Source organism: Limulus polyphemus, unplaced genomic scaffold (assembly GCF_000517525.1).
Source record: "Limulus polyphemus unplaced genomic scaffold, Limulus_polyphemus-2.1.2 Scaffold5, whole genome shotgun sequence".
Classification (NCBI taxonomy): domain Eukaryota; kingdom Metazoa; phylum Arthropoda; class Merostomata; order Xiphosura; family Limulidae; genus Limulus; species Limulus polyphemus.
Window position 1 is genome coordinate 1795033 of NW_013665615.1, and position 6983 is coordinate 1802015.

The window sequence follows — 6983 nt, forward strand, 5'->3', positions numbered from 1 at the left end:
GTCACGTCACGCCGTGACCATCTTATATATATCAGATCACCCCCCAATCTAGTAAATGCTAGAGCACTCCCGAAGGAACGGGATAGTTCTAGAACGTGGCGTGACACTAGTCACGTGACCTCGCTGATGCAACAATATATAAACCGGAAAAAGATGAATAAAGTACGCACTTTAATTTTCAAGTCAAGAAGTTTCATTTTTACTTTTCAGTTAAGTGAAAAATTACGTGAAAGGTTTGGCAAAATCATTATATCATTCTCAAAGTAAAATGATGGTAATATTCTAAGTTCTCTCAAAATGTTTTCGTTTTGAAACAAAAGAAAGGAGGTTATAAAACCGTTGTTTACAAACAACAAATTGTTTTAACTCTGTATTTCTTTTTGATTTGAAACATAGAAATATAACATTATTTTCGAAAAGATTAGAAGAGAATTAGTCCCTCGGTGGGACAGCGGTAAGTCTTCGGACTTGCAATGCTTAAATCCAGGGTTCGGTTCCCCACGGTGGGCACAGCAGATAGCTCAATTTAGTTTTGTTATAGAATGAACAAGAAAATTAAAAACAGTTTAAACACATACGTGGAAGTTGAAATAATATTTGTTGAGATGATTTGATGTCAGACCAAGAACAAGCATTATATCACATAACAAATGAGGTATATATTATATGTCGCTACCGTAAGTAAACGTTGCTTGGTATCTTTCCAATTGATTTAAGTGACAAGATATTCTCGCTAAACCTGCATAATATATCGTGAGATAGCAAATTCTATTTTTATTTGGTTATGGTTTTGCTTATCGTTCATTCATTATTCCTTCTATCGTTTAGTTTATCTATAAATTTTTAGCGCTATTTAGTTATTAAATGCGCATTATTTTTACATGTTTGCCAATCTGCCGCCGAGAAAACGCATGATACAATCTGATTCATCGTCTATTTGCATAATTTATGGACGTTTCAGCAATATAAATCAGCTGTTTGTTTGAAATTAAGCACAAAGCTACACAATGGGCTATCTGTGCTCTGCCCACCACGGGTATCGAAACCCGGATTCTAGCGTTGTAAGTCCGCAGATATACCACTGTGCCACTGGGGGGCATTTTTAGTTATGTTTAAAACGCTAACTCACCTTCTGATGGCCACGTTTATTTTGAGTAAATATGCATATATTATGAGACTGACACCTGTTTCCTCTAGCGGTGACGTGCAAATATCATTAATGTTGCACAAGAGTATGTAAATTACGTACAGATATTTTGCACATGATTATGTCAATTACGGTCACGTGATTTGTAATCTCGTGATCTAACCAGTGAATAAAAACCCTCCATTGAACATTAATAAGTTAGTTCATGAGATGTAAGTGATTGTTTGTTTGTTTGTTATTAAGCACAAAGCTACACAATGGGCTATCTGTGCTCTGTCCACCACGGGTATCGAAATCCGGTTTCTAGCGTTGTAAGTTGAAAACCTTGGCTTTCTATTGGTTATAGATAATATAGAATTGAAGGTAAGAGAGAACTATCAAGAAATCCTGAAAGAGAGGATGAAACAGGTGGGTGTAGCAAGAGGGGGTTTCGATACCCGTGGTGGGCAGAGCACATATAGCCCATTATGTAGCTTTGTGCTTAATTTCAAACAAACAAAAGTAAGAGGGGTCTGATTTTCTATTTGATGGCTCTGTAACCATATGAAATTAAAAGCTATATGAATTGATGTTTGTCTGAGCAATGAAGATTATATAATAAGTAATTTACGTTAAATTTCATACTTATTGCAGGGGTGATGAATAAAATAAATATGATGGGATGCCTATAGAAAATGTGTCACCTTTATCTCCCGCCAGCCTTCCTTCAAATCTAATTATATGTCCAAAGTAGTCCAAAGTAATGCTTATGTCCAGCAGTTTTCGTTTTTATTTCTGCGCGTTCCAGTATTTCCTCAGCAGATTTTGTGTATAAAATTCTCTACAAGGCCAAAATAATGAGGAGTTGCATCTTCGCAAAGGAAATGAATATTGGTATGAAGAGATTTTACAATAGGTGCTCATAAGGTTTGGGTAGCTCAAATACATTTCTCTATAAAGTCCGTTACTCAATATTTCAAGCCTTTTGCTTATAACTTTTAGAAATATATATATAACAGTAACCATTAAGGGTTGAGTGTAGTAAAAAATGTTTAGAAAGAACACAATTTCATTTGAAAAATGTCAATAACAACATAGAATTTGCTAGTATGTTTTGTTTTATGGCTAATAAAGCTATCTGCCACTGTCTCTAATTTTCAACTGGCGATCAGAGGAAAGGCATCCGCTGGCAACACTCATCGTCAACTCTAGCATAATTTTTTTACCAACAAATAGTCGGATTAGCCGTAACATTATAACACTCCCAGGGCTGAAAGGTCGAGCATGGTAGGTGCGAAAGTTCGATCCCGTAACTCGTATATTACAAGTCTAGCGCTTTAAACATAAGACCATGCCAGGAAAAAGCTAGAGAGTGTCTATATATTGCACACTACTCAACCTTAGTTTTTGTGATTAAAACGGTTTAATTGTGTTTTATAATGTAAATTCACTTAACATTATTTCAACTTCAATTAAAAGTATCAATGTATTATGTATATAAATTGCTAATAAAGGTATATCTGGTGGATTTATATCACATTACAGAAATGTTTATTCTATCACTAATTTTATTCCAAAGAATGTTTGTAACAACACATAAAGAAGGGTGAGATATATGTATACAACGTTACCTTAAGATAAAATAAAAAATCCGATTATGATGCATTTTGATTTCTAATTAAATTTTCGTAGCATAAATGCAGAATGTGTGATTTCAATAATCTGAAGAGATTAATATAGAAAAATAACACGTCCAATAATTTTAAGAGTAATATTAATTTTTATTGTAAGAAGTGTGTAGAAATGACTTATCATTCAGCTGATATTCATAAAGAAAATATAAAATTCGGTAAGCTGTAGAAATTATAAGAAGAATTAGAATCAGAACTTGTTTCTAATGATATCATAAACTGCCTAATAAATAAATTGAGATTGCAAATAACTCCAGAAACAGTTGAACACTAATAATACATGTAAATCAATCATAATGCAAATTGTTTTACCAAGAGTAAGTTTTGGTATGATTTTGTCTTGAATATGTCATTATTCCAAATGATGGATTGCCTGCTTTTGGCGTAAAACCAATAATATAAATAGTCAGAGAATAGATTTACTGTCTTAAGAATGTCCAAGAGAAATACAATGCCGAGCATTATGATTTCCAAATAGGTCGCTTGAAAATAAATGATCACTTACTATACCAAAATTATACGTAGACATTTGCAATTCATAAATTTTTTGTTAGAATATGAAAAATATTAAACAACATTAAATTCCATATGGTTGTCTCATCGTATTTAGTAAAATATACCATGTAATAATAGTAGTAAGTGCAGTACCCGCGCGACACGTCGTTAGAAAACGCTATACATATGTCGACCTCGGGGAGGGAGGGAGGGAAATGGTAGAAACGATGATGTCACCAAAGACGATTATGTCATAGTTCCTCCAAGTGTCACCAGAGGGAGCGTTGCTAGGCGATTATGTAATTGTTCCATGAAGTAGAATCGGAGGGCACGGCTATCTTACAGAGGGGTGATATCATAGATTGATACTAGAAAGCTTGTTACTATTGGAGGATTGACTTACGAAGGCATGTAGGCATATATTTAATCATACTTTTACATTTCTTGACCTTTTATATTACTACCTGTTTATTCCAACTCAGTATGTAAGAATTTATATAGATTATAAATGACAGAGTCTAATTCTTGTATTTCAACAATTGATTCAGACAGTGTCAGTGGGCTTAGAATAATTTTTCAAAATGAAAAATCGATTCAACTCCACTTTTTGATAACTACATAAACACGTGAAATGTATGAGATTTCATTATACACTAATATCTAAGTATTATTTTAAACATCTCATAATGTTTCAAAAATGATTTTAACTCTCTCAACACTGACTAAACACACGATCTCTTTGTATTCGTTTATTCTTTATAGATTTGGTACTATTAACTTTAAATATAGTGTGTATATCTTCACGAAATTTGGCAGTCTTTCAGTAAACATTATATGCCTTTCACATACAAAAATATTATATTTAGTGAAGTATTTTTAATAAACCAAAAAAGATTTGTCTTTTCATATATCGAGTATTTGTTTTGAATAGTCTTTGTGCAAAATGATTTTCATGCTAAGATTAAAAATACTTCATGTCAAAAATCTTAAATTTCATTTGTGTAATCAATAAAATCTCCTAAATACATTTCAAATATTTGTTTTCAGTAAAACTTTATATTTTATCTGTTATTTTCTCTACCCAAACTCAATACGCAGTTCATATATTTGACTTGACTGACCTCATAATCACCAAAAAAAAAAGAATCAAAATAAATCTAAATTACCCTTTTTTTCTTTCTAGAATGCCTTTGTGTAGCTTTGTGCGGAATTCATAACAAACAACCAAACCCTCTTTTTATCTCTAAAATGACTTCAAATTGTAACATAAAACTACATCCGTTTATTCTAAGTAGCTTTAAACTTGTAACAATATACATATATTTATAATTAAATTTTATTTCCCTTTAAACCGTGTCTAACTACTATTCGCGCAATGATATGTTGTAAATCTCTTGGGGAACATACAGTTCATGTTATGCTATCAAATTGCCTTACCCACGAGCTACTCTGAGCTGCTCGTGTGCGTAGCTCGTGAAATATTTTTAATATATTATTATCATTATTTAATTTACCTAATCTAACATTAATTAATCTAAATAGATCCCTGTTTTTATATTTTAGTTACTTTTATGATAATAGATAAATAATAAACATGAAAAACAAGAAATAATGTGACTAATGAACAAAGGTGAAAGCAATAGTCACAGTGTTTTACTTATAAGTGTCACTTCCTAGAGAATTCTATTGATCTGGACATGTGTTATGAGTGTATACTTTGTGGTGAATACTTTCAAATCATGTGATCATGATCTCTATACAAATCATTTTAGTGAGTGTCCTATTTATTTCTATCTATAGAGATTTGTTTTGTTTATACAGTCATATAATTAAACATTCAAATATTTTCCAATATTTGAGTATGTTTGATACTATCTATCTATTTATACTTGGCAGATACTTTACAAGTCTTTACTTATAATGAACCTAACATATGTTGAAACTCTTCGGTTTCAAGCTGTAAAGGAGTGTCAATATTACGGTAAAGATCTGATGTTCAGCAAGATGGTGGATAGCCAACTTATTTATGGATCTCAAGTAAGTGATATGTTTTGTATAGTTTCTAAAATATAGAAACTTTGATTACTTTGGAGAATGCCCCTTATATTTTATCTATGGTAACTAATAGCATGATTGAACAGGTATTATTACATTGAGCTGTAAGTCAGAATTTTATAAACTAAGACGTTTTCGTAAGTAGTATATTATTATATACTGAAGTTTTGTTAATAAATGATTCAGTATGTGTTATACTTAAGACTGTTATTTTACTTACGTATACTAAAAATAGTATATTAGGCTATGGTGAGAAGTGTTTTTTGATAAGAAAATCCCAGAGCACTGATTTGTATAATTTTTAAGTGAAAAGATGATGTATGTTACCCTAACAGTTTCGAAATCTATGTACATAAAACACCTGCTTTGAAATAGTCGATAAACTAGTTTTTTCTAAGACTAATAACTGAAATCTTACTTGATTAGTTTGCATTGGATCACTTACTCATTTATATAGCGACATGTCTTTAGTACGATGTTTCATGTAAATTCAGTTTGTTATAACATATTTGACAGTCAATGTAGATAAAATAGTTAACACAAAGGATCACATATAAAGTGTAATAAACTTAAAATAAGACCCCAAAACTCAAGCGCTTTCGAATAGTTGACTTTTCATCTTGAGGAGAGCAAAGTGTATAGAAGTAACGAAATCATACATTAAACATAAATACTCTGAAGAGAAAGAAAGCCCCTTACTACCTGGATCCTCATGTGCCATAGTAACTAAATCCTCAAGCACCAAATTCACTAATTACATCCCCAAGCTCCATTACTAACTACTTCTTTAAGCGCTAGTTTGCCTAACATCACCCTCAAGCACCATACCAAATACTTACATCCTCAAATACTATATTAAGTAATTAATCCTCAAACACCATGTTAACTTACTACATCCTATGGTGACGTGATACGAGGTAAAAAAACTTCAGTTTTTGCATACGGTTCGGCTCTTACGGTTCGTCACCCATTAAAACTATATCTTACTTAAAAACTTGTAGAAGACTACAATAGCCGTGAACAACAAAAGTTGATATTTCTGACCTACAGTTAAAAATTACCTCGCATATTTATTAGCCGCGACATAGCGGCTCATACAAAGGCTTCAAGTTATTTTTTAAAGTGCAAACTTGTAGCTCATAGCTTCGTCATCTCTTGACTGATTTGAGATATAATTAAAGTTTTGGACTCAGGAGGTCAAACCCTTTCGAATTATGTGCTTGACCACGCCCAAGTTTTCATTGATTAATTTATTCTAATCTTGCCTAAAATAATTTAAATTTGAGGGTAGGCTGGTAGAGATCCTGATGAGTAATAAAATCGAATCGGTTATACGCGCACCCCACACTTAGTATTGCTGGCGCACGAAAATATAGCAAATAAAAAGGGGAAAAAATAAGGTATCATAGATTAATTTACTTTAATCCTGCCTAAAAGAATTACAAGTGTCGCAGCTGTTGAGGATTCCCTCTTATTTACTATATTTTCACGTTTGAAACATTTCACAAGGAGTTTATGCTGTTTAAAAGACACGTTATTAAACATTGCTGAAATTGTTTGATAGGTTCTTTAGGTAAAGTATTCGTAATGAATTCTAAGAAAGGCGGAAGACTTTC

General features: G+C 32.1%; 1 long non-coding RNA gene across 2 annotated transcripts in view; it reads left to right on the forward strand.

Moving 5' to 3' along the window:
• Positions 1–6983, forward strand: part of LOC111083296 — a 47604-nt gene that overhangs the window by 12816 nt on the left and 27805 nt on the right. For both annotated transcript variants that reach the window (XR_002608937.1, XR_002608954.1), the window contains exon 2: positions 5209–5349. This is a non-coding gene — a long non-coding RNA (uncharacterized LOC111083296). The remainder of the gene's footprint in view (positions 1–5208; positions 5350–6983) is intronic.